The sequence below is a fragment of the Anas platyrhynchos genome, chromosome Z (genome assembly GCF_047663525.1).
Source record: "Anas platyrhynchos isolate ZD024472 breed Pekin duck chromosome Z, IASCAAS_PekinDuck_T2T, whole genome shotgun sequence".
NCBI classification, from domain to species: domain Eukaryota; kingdom Metazoa; phylum Chordata; class Aves; order Anseriformes; family Anatidae; genus Anas; species Anas platyrhynchos.
Genome location: NC_092621.1, coordinates 24,953,067 through 24,973,527, shown reverse-complemented (window position 1 = coordinate 24,973,527; position 20,461 = coordinate 24,953,067). Strand labels below are relative to the sequence as shown.

General features: G+C 37.8%; 1 protein-coding gene across 10 annotated transcripts in view; it reads right to left on the bottom strand.

Annotated features, from left to right (window-relative positions):
- The window catches only part of LHFPL2 (LHFPL tetraspan subfamily member 2), a 130,881-nt gene that overhangs the window by 33,730 nt on the left and 76,690 nt on the right, over positions 1-20,461 (bottom strand). The window contains exon 1 of one of the 10 annotated variants that reach the window (XM_005008962.6): positions 1,556-1,694. The exons of 8 other annotated variants lie outside the window; for them this stretch is intronic. The gene's annotated coding sequence lies outside the window, so the exon portion shown is untranslated. Of the gene's footprint in view, positions 1-1,542; positions 1,695-20,461 lie in introns of those variants that run through there. One more of the 10 variants, XM_072030726.1, reaches the window with a different exon arrangement.

The window sequence follows — 20,461 nt, the reverse complement described above, 5'->3', positions numbered from 1 at the left end:
TGAATTTTTCACTGCTTATCCGTCATATCCTGGTGTTAAGTTCTGACCATGACAAAGGCACCAGCCCTCTCCAAAAAACAGGGATGCTTGTTTTTCCTCTTCATAATTAAAACAGATACTTACATGATAGTCACATTGCTTGTATATGCTGTAATATCGGGAACATACCTACATCAAAAAATTCTTGTGCTTTGTTAAGATATTGCCAACTGGGTGGTTTCCACTAAGCCCATTTAGGAGAACTTTCTGAAAGAAAGACATCTGAGAAGACAATAAAAAAAAATACACTAAGCTAAAACTTACTAAATAGAAGACAACCATTACAACTTCTCACTGCATGGCAGACACTGTCTTAAGTAGAGGAATTCAAAAGGTGTCCCCATAGAAATAAAAGTCAGTAACTGGACATGCCTATAGGAATTGCATACCATAAACAAAAAGAACTTAGTTCATATCAAGAGCTACCAATGAACTGACACCAATAAGGTCAAATGAGAAAAAACAAAACTGCAGTAATATTATATTGATGCATTTTGGAACAGCTTTGTTGCTTTTTCAGCCAGAAATGATAAATGGACAAACTTTTGCTGTATCTTGAGAATGTCTGTACTCGCTCAGATGTCCAGAAAACAGCAGACAGACAGATTTGGAGTGTTTCTGGGTGAAAGGAAAAAATGAGAAGAGATCAGAATGGTCTCTACTTCAAAATTGCCCAATTCTCCTATTTCCAGTCAGAACAAGACGATGAATGAGCTTTTGTTTTTACTTCTGAGAAGTACTCGAAGCATCCAGGGATCCGGTCGTAGTAGTAACACAGAACATTACTTAGTTATTTCTTGAAAGTACAACATAAAGCGGCATGAAATCTGAAGGACAACACACAGTAAGGACAAGTTCCAAGAAAGAGAATTCAAATATATAAACAGAAAGGAAGAACAGCTAACAGTGCAAAATAAGTCACAACTAAGCAGCAGTCAAAATAATTATGACAAAGTACAGAGAAAAAAGAAAAAAGCTAAACTGAAGCTCTGAACTGAAAACTTCCAAATCAAGGATATTACCCACCAACAGAAAGCAATGAGATTTCACACACTTTCAATGCATCCAATTCATCAGTTTACATTTTAGCAAAAGATGCAAAAAAAAAAAAAAAAAAAAAAAAAAAAAAGTTTACAAAAGATTTAGAGAAAAAGTGAAGGGAGGCCAGAGGACAGCAACAAGAATGTCCAGAGATCTTAAAAAAGTGAAATATGAGGGATGATCTAAGGAGCCTTAATTTATATGAAAGAATAGGTCATTGATAGGATATTAATGAAGGTAAGTAGTACATCTGGGTTCCTAGAAACAGCATTCACAAACAGAGCTTAAATTCGGAATAGAAGGAGGTTTTATCTAAGAAACAATTTTGTCCTTAAATATGACACACCAGCGGATTAGCATCCTTGAAACAAACACTGCTAAACACAGCCATAAGAAAACAAACAGGAAAAAATAAATCATGTGCGGGGCTAGCTGAAAGATCACATTCAAAAATCTACGTACGGATTTTTTCTACCTTTCTCCCAGTTTCAAGTTTCAGCAAGAGCTACAAAGGCAACTGTAGCTGTAGTAAGCTCCCATTGCTGGACAGAACTCCAGTAAGAATTGCAGGGTGATTTGAAAAGAGCTTTCTTTCACAGTGCAGTCAAACTTGAGACTCATGCCCTTCACACAGTCAGCCTATAAACTACAGGACAATAAATCAACCAAATCAAAACAGGATGTGCGGGGCAGTTGCTGTGTTTCTTGAACACCTCCTCTGAGATGCAGATGCAAGACACCCAAGGGGATTTGCAGTTACTTCCAAGCCCAGGTGATGCACATGCTCAGAGCAGTCCAGAACTAATTATAAAGCTGAAACACACAACACAATCTGCTGCTTGGCTTCCTGATGGCATTAGCAGTTTGCTGCAGGAATCTGCAAGAAAAGCTTTGTACACCACCACAATTCAAGGATATTCTTCCTGAAGTTATACTTAACGCTAGCAGAGACCTTCTCCACACTTCACTCAATAATAGCTAAAGCTGCAGAAAAAAAAAAAAAACGTAAGTGTGTGTCAGAAGAAAAAATTAACTGACACTGTTGGTTGTGGGAAAAAATCAGTTTGGGTAAGGGTTCCTCCTTACAGCAAGGGGAACGAAAGTTATTGCTGTTCAGCCTAAAACTCCAGCACAGATTATCTTTATCCACCAAAATTTAAGTTCTGTATTACTACAAAGATTGTTCAACAGTTTGCACCCTTAAAACACATCTTCATTGTGTACAACTTTGCCAAAATAGCAGTTTTGTCTGAAACTTGCCATGCCAGATGCCTGCCTGAGGCCAAGTTTTCTTGCACAAGTTTCAGCCAAACAGTTTGGATGTTTCAGAAAACAAAGCCAGAAGCTACATTTTTCAGCATTATATGCTTCTGGTGGCCTTTTCTTCATGAAGGAAAATCTTTCCTGTCAAATTTCAATTGCCTGTTTAGCTCAACAGAGAAGTAAGATCCGTAGTAGGGGATAAAATCTTCTGATTACGCTAGCTGGTGTGTGGCACTGAGGGGTACACAACCACGCTGATTTGCCAGCTGCAAGCCTTACCAAAGTTAGTTTAGCAGCTCAAACTTCTGAAGACTGCATTGTCACTTTGCACACCATTCCCTCAGGCCTGAGTCCTGCCCAGAATGCAGAGTCACCATCCCCAGTGGAAAACATGTGGTTTCAATCAGCTGTGCGCCACGGCAGACCAGTGCTGGCATGGGAGCTGAAGACAGGGATTGTTCTTCTCTCTCTCGCCAGTGACTGGGGGCTGCTTTGGAGGGAAACAGTCAAAGAGCTTAAAAAATAATAATAATAATTGTGTTTGTTTGTTTGTTTGTTTGTTTTGTAAATCACAAAACCATGGCTGGAGACTGGGTGGGCTGAGGGAATGAAGTGAGCTGCAACATGATGGGAGACTGGACTCCCTGATCAAGAGACAGAGAGGGGTTGTCCCAGGAACCCACCAACCAGCTAAATCAGGAAGAGCAGCTAGGTGTTAACGACAAGAGGTGAAAAAGCACCTGAAAGCATGCAGAATTTATTCCGCATGAGTAACCTAAAATCTGACATTTCCTTACCTACAGTTTTGAGACTGCCTGACAGCATTCTTAAAGCTCTCTAGCTTTGCATCTGCAATGCTACTTAACAGTGTCCACATGCGCTGTTTTGAAGAAAGGAATGAAATTAGATGCTTTAGCTGAGCCAGACTAGCAGGGAAGGCTAAAATTGACCTTTTACTTCCCAGTTCCTGGCTGCATTATCCTTCCACTTTCCTTGACCATTCTGGCAGCCACTGGATCCTTCCATGGGGTGGCTGAACCCACCAAAAAATAACCCAGAAGGAGGGAGAGGAAAAAACAAAACAAAACAGGGAACAACCACACAGGCATCTTCCAAACAAGCAAGTCGGACAGGCTCCCAGCAGAGATGAGAAGCCCCACAGCTGGAGGCAGGAAGGGGCAGGACCACACAACAGAGAGTGGGTAGGGAGGAGAACAAGACCTCCCCCTGCTTTTTGGATACTGGCCTTCAGCATCACAAACTAAAGGATATTTATTTTAAAAATTACAGGATGACATATCAAAGCTTTAGCAGCAAAAGTAATGGAGTAATTTGGCTTACCTAAAGCTAAGCCAGTATCTTCATTTGTAGACAAGCAACATTTAAAAGAAATTGCTGATCACCTTCTATCTCTTCACCCTCCCCCCCCCCCCCCAATTATGGCTCCTAATAACAGAAGATTGTTCCTAGTCACAACTCCAGAGTCACCCACTGAAATTATTTCACTTCAGCAGTGCTAAAGTGACTCATAGGCTTGTGTGTAGTATGCTCCCCACAAAGAGCTCAGCCTTACTGTTTCTCTCATAAATAGGTATGAGAGACTTGTTAGGCTCTGAGAGGCTGGTTAGGCACTGGTATGAGAGACTGGTTAGGCACTGAGAGGCTGTTTAACAACATTGCCATTTTGTTTAGTCTCCCTTATTTTTCTGTAATTCAATCATACTGGTCGAATTGTACCCTACCCACTTAGAGATTAAAACTGGAAAAATCTGTTTTCATTTAAAAAAAAAAAAGTTTTTCTGCTATACCCTTGTGATATCTGAACTTCTATTCAGATAATACAACGTTTTGAAGAGTCTTGTTCTATCCTTTGTTTTTTTTTCTCCCTAAACAGCCTGCCAAGCCCAGCCCAACCCCAAACCCTGAGAATTCTTGCCAAAATATACATTTAAACCCAACCCATAGAAGGATTGTTGATCCAGCACTCAGCCGGAACAGGTGCTTTTGCACGTAACAGCAGTCAGGTGGTCAGAAAGGAGGCAACTCTGCTTCTGGACAAGACAGTCCATCCCTCATTCAGCTCCAACGCCAAGCAGCATGCTGCTGTGACTGGAGCTGGTGACCCTGTGTCAGCACACCAGAAGCCTCTGGGTGTCACTAGACCCTAGACATCCATGAGGGCACCCCTCTGCTTTGAGAGACCCCCAGTATTGCAGCGAGATCTGGTGAGAAGGGATTCCCCTTCAGTCTTGCTCAGTGTCAGTAATTATAAATGAGAAACTACTGACCATGCACAGCTTGCTTTCCCAAATGGTTCTCTGCAATTCAGCCCTTATTCCACAGATGTACATATCCTACTGTGGCTTCTCCCCCCTCCAGAATCCTTCTGACCAGAGCTGTGTCTGCATCACAGGCAGATCTGTGGCACAAAGCCTCCTGGAGTGGGGAAGGGATTGCCACATCATTCTCCAGCTACAAACTAGCACCATTCATCACACCAGTTGACACATCAGACTTGTGTGCTGGCAAGGCAGGGAGGGGGGAAATAAACAAAATCCCACCACACACCAAGTGGTCTGCAGCAAGAAATAAAGATTCTTGCATCACACTCTTCTTATGCTGTATGCAGGGCCTCTTTGGCGCAAACTCTCTTCCTGACCTCATCTACCATGACTATCCTCCAAGTCCTGCATCCTCAATGCTCATTTTCTCAAGGGAGCTCAACAGTTAGAAAATGCAGCTACATGTGCACATTTCAGGGGAAAAAAAAAGAGAGAGAGAGAAAGAGAGAGAGAAGAGAGAAAAAAAAAAAAAAAACATGCACAGACTATCTAAGCAAGCTTTCAAAGAATGAGCTTCCAGTTGGTTTAGTCATCCAGTTCTAGCAATCTACTTTGTTTCAACCTGTTGTTCTTATCTCCAAGACATTGATTTTATTGCAGGGTCCTTTCTTGGGGTAGAGTACTTTTGCAATTAGAACAACAGACACAAAATCCTGACATGGGATTAATGAGAGAAGGCCTCTGTTGGAGGCTTCTCTGGGCTCTTGGAAGGTAAAATATACTTGCTAAGAACTCCCATCTCTTTCTAGACTGTCAAGTCCCAGATACTTCTGTTATATAGATTTAAAATACTTTTACTTTCCATAATGTGACTTCCTACATGCAAGATATGTTCTCTGAGTTTTAAAAAAATCAGCGTGAACACACACATCCGAAAGTTTCAACTGAAATAGAAACCCTAATTAAAAATAAATATTGCAAGTGTATATAACATAGAAAAAAAAGTACATCTGTCTGTATGTTCACATAGCAAAGAACGCAGTGAGATTCAGCTTCCAGTAAAATAATACGAGCATTAATAAATTCGTATTTAAAAAAATCACCTTTTCCTTTTTTCCCTTCAGGAAGAGCTTATACTAACTGAAGTCTTTTGGTTTTCAGATAACAGACAGGAAAGTATTTCTCCAGAAGAGATGAAAGGATTTAGGTAACACTGTATATACAATTAGAATTCCCAAATGTTTGCACCACTGGCAGTTCCTGCGGGTGCTGGAGGAAAGATTAAGTTTGATTAAATTGAATATTGTGCAAGTTTATTTATGGACTCAGCTGTGAAATAGAAAATAAAAAAACTACATGAAGCAAAGCTATTACTTGTAATCTGTTGGTAAAATACCTGAAGTATTATTTTCAACATAAAAACATAGTTCAATATGAGCCTAGAAATAAATGAAGTTCAGTGAAAGCACTACACTAGCAGATAAAAGGGACAAAAAACACTATTTCAGTCTAAGAGTCTGGAATATATATATTTCATTGGCTCGTTGGCCCAAATGCATCTGACTGTATTCTAAGCCAGACAACTAGAAGGTTAAAAAACTAAAATACTAAGAAATTAACCCCTTGGCAATGTATTCCAACAAACGAATTGGGGGCTGAGAGGGAAGGACATGGAAATTCAGAAGAACATCCCTTACAGTCCATAATCAACACTCTTTCCTGGCTGCCCAGGACCACCGGACAGCCAGCTGTATTTCCAGTCTTCACAGGGATCCAAATGTACTTTCTACTGACACAATAGCTTTCAGCCCTAGTCTAACAGTTCTGAATACTGACCTAGAGTAAGCGTAAGTGCTTATCATCGATTCCAGGAAAGTCAGGATTTAACCTGTTCAACCCACTTCCCAAAATGCTTTATATGAAGGAGAGCATTCAGCATACTCCAAAGCTGTAGGAGAAAATCTGAGCTGGACTTGGATTTGATCCCCTCATTACACCATGTCACTGAGATTAATAAGTCACTTCTGTTCCTAGAAGAGTTCAAACAATCCAAAATCAAGCATTTCTTTTCAGCAAGTTGGATTTAGAGATGTTACAAAAGATCAGCAAATTAACCCAAAATGTATCCAATAGAAAGGCTGCAGTTTTGCTGCTAACTTGGCTTGTAAGAACAACAACAACAACAACAAAATATTAAATTTTCAAGCCAGAGCATGAAATATTCCCAGCCTTTGATATTTTGTATTGTTTCAGCTTCTCTAGGCTTTTAAAATCTCATAAATTCCCTCAATGCCAAAGTTGCCTTTCCGACCCTCAACTCAGAGCATTGGTTTATGTGAAATACACTACTGAGTTAGCCTTCACCTCTCATGCCTAATCATAAATTATGCAGCAAGGCATTCTTAGTAAACGTTTTTACCACTGCTTTAGCAATGGAGATTGAAAAAAGAATGCCAAAATGGGAAAAAGCACAACCACCATTGGAATATTCTCATACTCAAGACACATGTGAAGAAGTCTAAAACAGAACTTTCCTCAGTCACTCAAGTAACAGTCAGAATTTAGCCCTCCAGGGTCTTTCACAATATAACAGAGGGTGAAGAAACAGATTTACAAAAAACAAAAGAAAACAAGAAAATGAAAGCTATAAAGAGACTTGTAGATATAATTGGCAAGAGGTGATCTTTGTGCATAGTACACGACAATGCAGGAAGCACTCTGGAGTGGATTAAACCACAATTTGATGCAGAAAGTCCCAAATTAACAGGTTTGCATACGCAAAGACAGTAATAGCCTATGTGAAGTTTTATGCAGTATATTTGGGGTATTTTCTCATCTCATTCATCTCATTCTCCTTAGAGGACTCCAGCAATAACAGACTAAAGTGCTCCTCCCTACAACAGATTTTCCTTGTTTTCTTTCCTTTCTTTCTTTTTTTTTTTTTGTTTTGTAATGCCAATATCATTCATGTAACAGTATTCATATCCATCTCTATAAGCTTATGATTCTGTTTGTGGCTTTTTGTTGTTGTTGTTTTTGTTTTTGTTTTTAATTCTCCTGAGTTATGTAATAAGCATGCAAATGTGCCTGATTTTTGTGCCTTTAGCGGTGAAACTCAATTTTGAATAAAGATTTTACTGAGTTTCTTAAAAAGAAAACCAAAAACCACAAAAAAAAACTCTTGAGAGAACTCTTCTTGTTATGAAGAGTTCTCACAAGTTGAATTTCAATGGTTCCACATTCTGAAAAAGACCATTCACAGTCATGAAAATGACCCATTATTCTTTGACTGCAACCATCAACTACTGCTGACAAAGATGTTTGAAACAAATTTGAAAAGAATATTCAAGATGTACCAAATTCAGTTGAGTTACTGCATTGCTTTCACGCTTTTATTAGAACATAGAGAGAATACATACTCTCTAATCTCTTAGAGTTAGAAGAAAGTAACCTAGGAAAAAGTATTTATAGTAGCTTGAGTAAAACTTCTACTCTAGTTAGTGCAGTAGGTTCCAGGAAAAAAAAATAATCATCTAATAGAAATGTTGGTTTGAACATGAAGTGAAAAAAAAAAACAACTTTTAATTTCCTTTGTAGTTTGACATTATTTCACTTGTTTGTTGTTGGAGTTCTTTTAAAACAAAACAAAACAAAACAAAACAAAAAACCACGAACAACTATTTAGGTGTGGGTTGAATTGATTTTTCTGTTCTGTTTCACTGCCATTTTCATCATACTTTTCAATTTATGCCTACAAAGCTTCCTTCTATATAGGCAGAATATTTAGGACAGAGAAAGAGAGGCATTACTATTTAATTCCCCCATCCTCTGTGAAACATCTCCCCCATAAATCGCAATCTACAGCCTCTTCATGTACAACTTTTGCCGGTCATCCTAACAGCAATAGAAAAGTCTTTCTATCTTTTAGACTACCTGCTGGCAAGTCAAAGATAATTCCTTATGCAAATAGCTGATGCCTAAAGTCTGATTTCTCTTTTAACTAGGAAGGATGCAAGGTTAATTTAAATGTTCCTTATGCTGTTTTGCAAGTTGTTGAAAGCTGTCTTTAAGCCAAGGGTTGCGTTCTCAGAATAGGAAGAATTCATCAAAACTTTAAATCTCCTCCTTTAGTAGTTCAGACAAGACAATGGTATCAGGTAAATAAATAAAACAGAAAAATGCAGATCCATTTCATGGGTACTTTGGTGCTACAAAACCATGCTATAGGGGCCATCATACACTTCCATAGAGGTTTTAGTTGACCTTTTTCTACCAGTATTTTAACATCGGCCACTGCACCACAACGGTAGCAAGATAAGATAAGTAGGTAAGATTTTGTCAGTGGATGCTCTCAACAGTCTTGCACACATTCAACCTGTCTGCCTTGTAACACATCTCTATAACATATCCTTATGAAGAAACAAACTCCCATTGTAAGATCTCCTTTTAAGAAGATTCTGAATGAAGCTTTAAGAAAAATTAAAACAAACAAAAAAAAAACATAAAAAAAACCTTTTTCAGTCTTTAAGCAAAGCTGTAAGTTCTTTGTAATAATGTGCCTTTTCCTCTGAATGACAGTGCTACTGCTGCTGTCTGATTTATCTTTTGCAAAGCTCATCAGATGAGCAATTTCTGCTTGGAGCAACTGCAGAAATTCCCCCAACACTCCATTTGCCTGTCCTGTTGGTCATCTTCACAGCTGAGATCCATAACATTTAGCTATGGATAAAAGTAGCAAATGTCTCCAGTTCGTCTGGCATTGGAATAATGAAGGAAAATGTTGACAAATCAATAAGGAAAACAAGAGAAATGAAGAAAATGTCCTATGTTTTATTTTGAGATGGAAGAAAGTATGATGAAAACTGAAAGTATTCAAAGATTTGAAATAAGCAAGAAATTATTAAGGGCCTGTAAAAGATCACATGAACAACGAGTGTACATGTGTGATCTAACCTTAAGAAACAATTTTATTTCCTTAAAAAGAAAGATAATTGTGATTCAACGTTTGAGAACTATGATTTCACAGAATAATGCTCTGCATAATCATTTTACTTCTGCACAAATATTTACATTGTATTAGTGGAAGAGTAACCCATACTCTTCCCTCCCCGGATTAAAGCATCACCACCAAGTTACACAAGAAGTCAATGCTAACTGGAAACAGCTGCTAAGCCACTTGTATCTCTGTTGCTTTATAATAACCACTAATAACTCAGAAGGATCATATCTTACATCTGCTTCTCTTCTTTTCTACATCAAAGTCTTAGCAGATAGCTTGTAAGTGAAGTTGTCATAGAAGCTAGGTCTTGAGGAGAGGCACAGAAAGCCATCCTGTGGTTGCTGCAGATGTTCCCCTCTGTACGTTTACTAATAGCTGCCTGCTGAGTTTTAACATTCCTGAAGCCAAGGTTTCCAGATGTCTCCTCCAAAATTAATATGGTCTACTGGGAAGTTTACAGAAGGGAGAAAATCTGAAAGTTTCTCTTTCCTAACTATTTTTTCACCTGCAGCCTCTGATAGCCACAGAGGAATAGTACGTAACATATATTTGCTGCCATACTACAAATATGCACAACAACGGTGTACCCTAATAATGACAACCCCACATCATAAATCACTACTTTCACATACCAGAGACAGCCCCTTAGGGTCATCAGAAGTGGTCAGGCCACCAAGTTGCACTGCCTCCTCCTCCTACTGCTGTTTTTGCTTCGTCTGACATTAATGCCCATCACCTCAGAGATGCTAGCCATAACGTCTGACAACATAAAATGAGATATAGAGCTCAAAACAATAAAATTTAATGAAAATTGACTCTAACATAGACTTTACTAACATTTTTCTGGCCACTTTATCCTACATTGCTCTCAAGCAAAGGCACGTACTTATTTTCAAAAGTCTTTTGAACACAAATGGAAAGTAAGACGTCTGATTCACACATTACAACTTTCAAATCATGTTTTATTATCAAATGAAATCCTGCCAAGTTTCTTTATCAAATTCATCAAATATTTTCCCCTTTCTCTTGAAGAATGAATGCAGCCACCTTATTCTTATTAAAATTCAAACAAAACAGATTGTACTGAGGAACCCAGCTACAGTGATTGCTGTGTTTTATTCAAGGGATCGGATTGCTTCCAGCCAGCACCCTTCAACAATGGCCTCTGAATATGCATACAGGCACTCATTTTTCAGTGACAATTTTATGAAGATGTACACGCACAAAACAGGTTCCATGCAGGCGGTATTTACAGCCTTCCTTGCCTCCTGCCAGAAAATTTCTTCTTTAAACAAAGAACTACGGCTTTTCCTAATGGAAGGAACATTTCTAAAGCCCCGGAAATCTAGCTGCAATTAGGTAGTATAAATCAAACCACAGTAATGAAGCACACAGATGACCCAATTTTCTAACCAGTGTAGCAGGAAGGATTTTGGAAGTATATGTAATAACTTTTTGCACTAGCATACAGTGTACTTTAATCTGTCACATAACTATTCTCCCTTCCTGGGAAAAAAAAAAAAAATGCTTTGTAATTAGAAAAATGAAAGAAAGTGGAGAAAGACAAAGCAAAAGGCAATCATATCCACTACAGCTAAAAGCCACAGTCTATTTGGGAAACAGAAATCATTCCAACTTTTAACAACCAAGAAAGACAACTCATCATCCAAAAGCCAGTATCACACAAGGTTAATCACTTCAACAATGGACAAAACTTCAAGATCTTGACCTAATACAAGTAAAGAAGGCCACAAATCAGGGCTTTCACAAGAAATGGGGACCTGCTTCTTCCCTGTTAGCTGTTTTGGAACAAATTAATGTTTTGTTTGCATAAGCAGTCACATGCTTGTCTAAGCCTGTCATATACATCTATGATAAAATACTGATTTTCCAAAGTTTCAGGTTTAAAAAAAAAAAAAAAGGTTAATGGAAAATTCTTCATCAGCTTGATATCGGCTAGCATCAGCTGGCAAATAGCAAGTTGAAACAACTACAAACTATTCTGGAGACTACTTCATGCATGATAGGAAGAGATTTGACGATAGAACATTTCAGAAACAGTTTTGGCACAATATTCTTCTCCAAACAAGTATCGTTTACTTGCTGGTGACCAACATTCACACTGTTGCTGTAAGAGCATATCCATCAGCCTTCCATCTTCTCAGCACCACTCTGTTCTCCCTCCCTTTATGAGCTAAAATCATCCTTAAAATGTGAGAGGGGATAATGGTAAGATTTATAGCCTGAGACAAGAGACTCTGCCAAGAACTACTGTTCTCTTATTAATCCCAGGATGGAAAAAGACAATGAACCTTTCACTCACTCTCAAGAGGAATCTCTCTTAACTTACAGATCTAGCTTCACTTGCCTGTCCCATCTGCAGTCCTAGACCACCACAGAACAGAAATTGTTCCTCTCACTACAGTCACAACAGTACCCTCTTTATATGAAAAAGAATTACATATTGTTCTTGAGACCTAAAATTGTTTGGGTACTAATTATTTTTTGTAGTATGCAAACGTCAGCTTATAACGGAACAACAAAGAACTGCATTAAGCAACTCTGCACTTCAAAGGTGGCAGCTATGGGTACACAAAATACTATGCTGGAATACTGTGCTGACAGAAGCTACATAATTTATGCTTTCTACAACACTGCAAACTCCATAAGGGAAAATGGGAGAAAAAAAAGCAGAAGTTAAACAACAGTGAAAGCCTTTTTCTGAATACCTCTGCAGGAAGGCTTTCCACTCGGCTAAGAAAAGCTGGAACCTACTCTTTTTTCGGTACTATTCAATATGCTGCACACAACTTTCAAAATGTCTATGCCATTTAGAATCTCAAGTTTCTCTCTCTCCTTTTTTTTTTTTTTCTTCTGTAAAACTGCACTTTCCCTTTATCTTTTAGTTCTTTAGGAAAGAGAAGTCAGCTACCGAGGACTGCCATATTCCACAAGCTGTATTCCTCCTTGGAACAAAGGGGTACAATTCAATTCACCTTTTAAAAGGAGCAAGCAGACAATTCTGTCCTGCAATAGATAGTAATAGTACTAGGTAACACTAATGCCAACATTTAGGAATTACAGATAATGATGATGATTTGGGACACTGCATCTTATTTTGTTAAAATTATGAAGACAGTACATTAATCAGCATAGTTGCCATCAACCCTTATTGTGCAACTGCAAGGCATCATAAACAAGTCAGCAAAATGCTTTAGTAGCTGAAAAACTTTCAGTCTAGACTCTTATCAGAAGACGATCAAAATAATAACAATAACAGTAAGATCACAAAGACTTGTGCATCCACTTAATTACAGTAAGTTCTTTACTACAGTATGTACTTCATCACACTTAAGCAAACATCAAACCAACTCCATTCTATCACTGCTTAAATAACTTTTCCATGGCACAAAAAAAATCTATCATTTATGTTATCATAAATTTAGACTGAATAGCAAAAATTTTACTCAACTTTTTTCTAGACTGTGACATAGAAATATCAGACTGTTATGACTTTTAGGAACAGATTTGAGTCCGATTAGTTCTTTCTTATTCCTCAAATCACAGAATTTAAACAAATGAAGTCCTTTGTTGTAAACAACCCAAAACTACTTAAAAATTAAAAGCAGGAGAACTGGATGAGTTTGCCATTCAACAGATTCTTCCATCTAAATACACTTACGTCTCAAAGAAAAAAACACTGCTTTTGGGCAATAACAAAAGGTCCGAGTTTTATCTACTGTTTTCTATCTCTGTTCTCTTTTTCACCAAGCATTTCTAAAAAATGTGAGGCTAATAGCTTTGATATTTCTCTCTGGGCATGTTTCTTCTCTCTGGACATGTTTTAACCCTCATAATCTGTACACTCTAGAGGTGAAAAAAAAAAAACACCTCAAATATAATGAGGTAAAAGAAATAAAACTACACGGTTATGTCCTAGGAAGAACCCTTTCACATGCTTTTTCCAATAGCATGCCATATTCCATGAAGCTCTAAAAGAGTAGTTTAGAATGAGGTTTGCTTCAACACAGGCTTCACTGCTCACTAGAACCAACAGGAGTTTTTTACCTCTGGACTGTGGACAAGAGATGTGCCAGTTTTATTACAGATACGGACATATTCGTCCTACATTCAAACTTAATTGCATGCACACAAACATAACAGGAATAGCCCTTGAAAAAGCCACAGCTGTTTCTCACTTCAAGCATTAAATCCAGGTGGATCATGTAACGACTCTTAAAGTTGTGCTGATTATTCCAATCTGAACACAGCCAACTTTTTAAAAATGCCTAAACCTGAGAGGACTAGGCCACCCTGGTTGGAAAATCTGACAAAATACATAACTTCATATAATTCCGGTTAGTTTAGACACATTGCAAATTGCTGGACTCTTACAATAGACACTGCATCATTGCACCTTCTGCAAGCTAGGAAACTGGACTAACACACAAAAAGAGTTAAAAATATTGAATAAATTTACGCATTAAGCTCAAGTGGAAAATACACTCATTTTCTCTTCATCTAAGACTGTTACTCTGACTCTCTCTTTTTTCTCAAGGAAAAGAATGGAAATAGTCACAAGAAACTTAAAGCTCAGTTTTATGGACCTGTTTTGGAAAGCGATCCTTTTATTAAATACATGACATTTAACATAAGCTTCCGATGAATTAAATTGCAAAGATATGTGCCACATTTAGTATCTTCTATTTAATCAATATGAATGCAAACTAATATTGTACCTTAGTGAAGGATGAGGTATAATTATTTAAATCAATACTTGTAATTTCATCACCTGGCACAGAAAACAAAGTTCCATTATCCAAATACCACTGTGCAGTTCCTGATGATATTATTTTCCTTTTTATTAGCATGGATAACACCACAAAAATATGCTGTTAGGTGAATCTACAAGCATGATCCTGTAACAAAATATGCAACTATAACCGATATCAATCAAAACTAAGGGAGCTAAAACGATTTCCAGCTCTTGTGATTTTATCATTAGTCATATGTGGTGTTTTGCTTGAGTCATATATTTAAGAACCTCAGCAGTGGTGCCTACAATTACATTTTATGATTTCATTAATGCTGCAAGGTCAAAAGGAATCTGCCTTTTTACACATATGCATGAAGCATGCAGGTGACAGCCTTGGTAAGTAACATGCCTGATTAGTGGGTACCAGATTTGGTTGCAAAAAAAAAAAAAAAAAAGGCAAGACTGTTAAAAAAAGTGCTTTTCATCTACTAATGGTAATTCCTAAGTAACAACACGCTAAGACCCACATACTTGACTTCCAACATGTCTTCTTTGCCGTGTAGTTTCACTAATGAGAATTTAGTGAAATTTTCTTCCTTTTAGAGAAAAAAAAAAACTGTTTATCTGTTTGACAGTTTATGACAGCAACACTATGACATTCCACCCACAAAATAAGCTGGTACAAGTCAAAAACATAAAGAACACAGGCAAAGCTAAATTTTCTGCTTCTGGCCCTACCCTTTACTGATTCTATAGGCTTAAGAAACAATGGTCAAGAATAGACCACTATTGTCTTTTCTGTCCCTGAAAACTTTTTCCTTCCTCTCCCTTCACTTCTGTTGTTCTTTCCTATGCTTCTTACTCCTATGGTTTATATATAAGTAGTTTTGGTCATAAAGTTCTGAAAAAAATCTTTTTTTTTTTTTTTAAGTAGTATTCTAGGGATAGGAAAAACAACAACAACAACAACAACAACAAAAACAAACAAACAAACAAACAAAACACTGTATCAAGCCAAAATAGTCAACAAACAAATTTAATAAATAGTAACAGTAAGAAAAAAAATAATTGGCAGGGCCTTTATTGTTTAAAAATGTTATTCTGTTGCGTTATTTCAAGACCTTTCAAATGCTAATCAAGATACATACAGTATCAGATGCTAATCAAGATACATATAGTATAAGAATCAACATGGCCTAAGTTGGAAGGTGGTATGGAAAGCACAAAGGTGCTTGCAATACAAGCATACGTTTTAAAATTCAGCTCCTCTGAATATTCCTGCAATGATCAGTTAAAGTTAATAGAGGAACATTGAAAAAAGTGTTTCTCCTGTCCCCATTTCCAACACTGAAAGTGTTAAGAAAGTTCTCTGCAAAGCAGATTCAAGTAAGCATAGATTTAAGAATTCCATAGAGTTTAATACAGTAAGAGATTCAGCCAATGATGAGCTCTGAGAGTACCCTGTTATTTGCTAAAATAAGCACAATTGTGCTCTGGCTGCTATTCCTACAAGCATCTCCATCTGGCCTTGGAAAAATGAGGAGAAGTGTGATGCAATTCCATGGCACCCACATCCTCAAAGCCCAACACTCAACACCTAGGTCTCAGCAAGCTCTTATACAAGTTGTCTCAAATTAATTGCTTCACACACCAAGACCTGAAACTGGCTCCCTTTAACATATGTTAATCTAATTGATCCCTATGAGCCTCCAAACAAACCTGTTGTAGCAGGGAGCAACAAGGAAAGAGATTTTACATACCTGCAGCTGGGTTGTTAGCAGAATAAATGGACTGCACCCCACTCAGTGATGCTCACTGAAATCCAGTTATTAAGCTTTGAGAACAAGCCCTAAATGAAGCTGATGGCCTCAGCCACTGGGTTGGGCTTGAAGTGTCATTACTGTCACTACAGTGATTGTAAGCAGGGGACATTTCTCTAGTCAATAAGTTTAACAAACCTGGAAGAAGGTACAAGAACTACGATTACGACAAAACAAAAAGAAACAAAAATAGATTTTTTCTATGACACATTACATGAGCAGTTTTTAGCTAGCATGTATTAAGAAGAAAAAAAAATGAATCTAAGTCCCTGTTTAGATTCAAAATATTTTTATAAATGGGAAGTATCACAACAGATGAGAAAACATTATTTACACAGAATACTTCAGTGAATTTAAAAATTTAAATTGCACGTAACATTTTATCCAAAAGAGAGAGAGAAGGTAGAACATAACGATACCCAGCACAGTATCAGCCAGAGCTCCACAGACACTTATGTCTGTGTCTCTGCACAGTTATACATAACTCTCAGTTTCAGATGGAATTCTCATACACCTAAGATATATGCACACGGATTTGCAGAGTAGGAGCCAAAATATCTTCTGTATCATCAGCATCCAGTATAAGAAAACTAACACTTCATCATAAGTTTTGGATCTCTAAGCCAGAACATCTCACAGCCTGAGAAAGAAAGCAAACCTGGCAGCCTTCTTCCAGTGTGACAAATTCATCTCTTGTACAGCTAATTTCTCTTCCCTTCTACAGCCTAGTTTTAGAACAACGGTTTCATGAAGCTCTTTGCAAAATATTTTTGCTGTGTGTCTTCTATGCTTTCTACCTCAGTACTATGCTACCTAAGCAACTAGGGCTACTGCTGTACAGAGGTGACACCACCACCCCTGTAAGTTCCTCAGAAACTCTTGTAATACCCTAATAGATTACAAGCCTCAAGCTTGGACACCCAAGAATTTATTAGCTCACATCCTAGGGAGTGGGAGATAGTAGGAACAACAAGCATTATTTAGCTTGTGGGAGCCAGGGAATTAAAAACATTTAACCTTTGTTTCTCTAAGAAATCCTTATCTGCTGGCTTTTGTTGGTGTTGTTGTTTCCTTTCATTTGCTATTCATGCTCTTCATCTGTTTCTCTAATTTCCACCAACCCTTGTGAAATTCCACAGTCATCTTTTAAAACAGGAATGTTTCTAAAAGCAGAGGCTTTGGTATTCATAAGTGAATGCAGAAACTCCTCCCTTCTCAATGGTATCGCTGAAGACGACCTATGTATCCATGTACCTGAAATCTTTTATTTTTTTCCCTCCTCTCTCTCTTCTTTCTGGATGTTTCCTGAGAAACCATCATAATTGTGGATACCTATTACTACATTTTCCATAATGTCAGCCAAGAATTCATCAGTTAAATAACTCTTTTCCTCCAATGACTACAAACGCTTCAAACGTGTCTTAATTATACTTCATAACAACTCTGAATCAAACTCAGTCAGCTTTACAGTGTTACTGCCAGTAGCTAGTTATTTGACACCACAACAGATAAAATTATTAAAACTGCTCCAATGTAATCAGATTTATCTTAAGGCTATTCAAATACCTGAAAATGCCCAAGATTTTTGACAGGCTTCCTGTAAGTATGAAATTTGTGTCCAGGCGCATGCCAAAACAGCACGGAGGTTCTACGCACATCTTTGGGCTCAGAAAGAGCTTTTAAATTATGGCCTTCCTAGACAATCATGTCATTAAATGTCATTTCACATCAGTTTAATAAGGTTGATCATCTCCCATGTTTTTTTTATGAAGTTAGTCTATTTCCTTTGAGCTTTTACTTAGCTCATTTTCATTTCTGCTCTGCCTAGACTGAACTCTTTCATAGTGAAGCCAAGGTTGAGAAGAGAAAGATCTTAATTCATCATGAACATCATTTTTCCCACTGACACAGTTCATATTTTTTCACTGGTTCATTAATAAGAGGCAGCTGTGATGGGCACAACAGTAATGCACACCCACCATGAGAGCATCAGAATATGACAGACATGAATGAAAACAAATGATGCTCAGACCTAGAACAACACAGTCATGTTTCAGACTGAAAAAAGAATAAATATAAAATATATTTTTGTACTTCTTGTCCTAAGTCCCACATCCACTATTAAAAGTGACAAAAAAAAAAAAAACAACAACAAAAAAAAAACAGAAAATCTCAGATGGGGGAGGGGAAATTACACCCAGCTACTGCAACTCCTCTTCTCCCTGAAGAATATTTCTTCCTAGCAGTCATGCAGAAAGAGAATATAGGAGATGATGGGGTGAAGCATACTGTCCTTCTCACTGCACCCATGGTGATGACTGGGGATGCTTTCTTAAACTTCTCTAAACTGAACCAAGGTGGAGCAGCGTGGTAAACTAGGCTGCACTTCTCCCAAGGACACCCAGGACTAGACTGGCTTTGGGCCTGGGCTATGAGGAGCTGGCCTGCAGAAGGAATCACAGAATCATACCTCCAAATTATCTGGTCCAACCATCCTCCTACCACCAATATTACCCACTAAACCATGTCCCTATGTACCACGTTCAACCTTTCCTTAAACACCCCCAGGGACAGTGACTGCACCACCTCTCTGGCCAACCTCTTCTTCCCAAAGAGGGTATCTGCATATGCAGAGTACCGAAAACAAAGTTATAAAAAGAAATGGCCTACCTAGTTAAGGCTCTACAGAGTTGGCCAGGTAGTGTGATGGATGTGGGTAGCCCAAGGAAAATGAGACAGCACAACTTCAGTAGCATGGCAGAGGAACAGGTTAGATCATACCTTTGAAGGATTAACATCACTGCAGCTTGAGATGTAAGCATTATTCAAAGGGAGAATAATTTTTTACTATGAGATTCAAGGAAGCATAGATAAACCAGTGCATGTCAGCCCAGGGTAGACTTACAGACATGGTACAAAGCTGTTGTAGGAGAAGGGCAGGAAAGGGTCCATTCTAGAATGTCTGAGACCCCTTGTATACAAGTCATGATATGTAACCATTACTGCAGATGGGAAACCAAAGCACAGAGTCCAAGGGCTTACTAAATGTCATACTATGATATTAAGGAGACAGGAATAGAACCAACCCTGTCTTACATCATAACCACATGTTTTTTAAATAAGTTTGCAAGCCTTTTATATTCCTCCCATTTTCTAGCATAGAAAACATGTACCTATGAAAGTGTTTCAGCAGCTAATAGACGAATAAACAGAACAAAATCAAGTTTTTCTAATCTGTACATATGCATACCCACCCATACCTAAACTTCTCTAAGTTTCATTTCTATAAAAAGTCATTAAGCCAAGATGAGATATGGGAAACATAACATTAAAAGAGTGCCTGTCTACTTTTATGTTTAGAATGATTTATTTAATTGGTCCTAAATGTTAGATTAGTGTTATAATAAATCAGATATCCAGAGTGCATGGCACAGTATTTCACAGAGCACTAGGATTACCATCACAGTAAACTTCATACAATTTATTAGCATGCCTACTAGCACTGGACTGAGTTAGTATTTTTAGATTCCACCTAACTTTAAAATTAACATGAATATAATATTCGTGCAATTAAGTTTTACATCAAATCTTATGGCACTGACATTACACAAGACTACTGACAAGATGAACTGCTACAAGCAGACAGCAATTTATAGAGAAAGAGTTTGTAATATATTATTAAAGGAGACCACAGGCCAAATTCTGCTCAGGACTGCACTCTACATATGTCTATGCAAGACTTGTCAGCATATAACTACGAAAATGGTTTGAGAATATAAAGGTAAACATTATTCTTTATGCTAAAAAGTTACTGCCATAGCTGATGTCTCATGTAGACTTCCTCTTTGTTAAACTTCTTCCTTTCCATAGACCTTTCTGTACCTAACATTCAAAGCTGGGGTTCAGAAAACTGATGTTTGTCATGGACTCTCTTTTACAGTTAATTCCAGGTCCAAGAAGTGATTAAAAGAAGTTGAGTTCCATCCTAAAAGAGAAGTGATCAATTTTTGAAAGAATTTGCTGACATGTAATGCAAGTTAAGGCACACTGTTCCTGTTCACAGACTTCCTTTAATTAGAAGGGAGTGTATACACAGCCTGGTGACTAAAAGAAGTAAAAATATATGGTATGAGGACTTCTCAATGGACAGTCATGTCATTTGGTCAGTGGTACTTAGATTCCCTTACATATTGCAACTACAGACTAAGCAGTAACCCTTCTGTACGTCACAAGCACTGATATGCTAGCAGTCCTTCTAAAG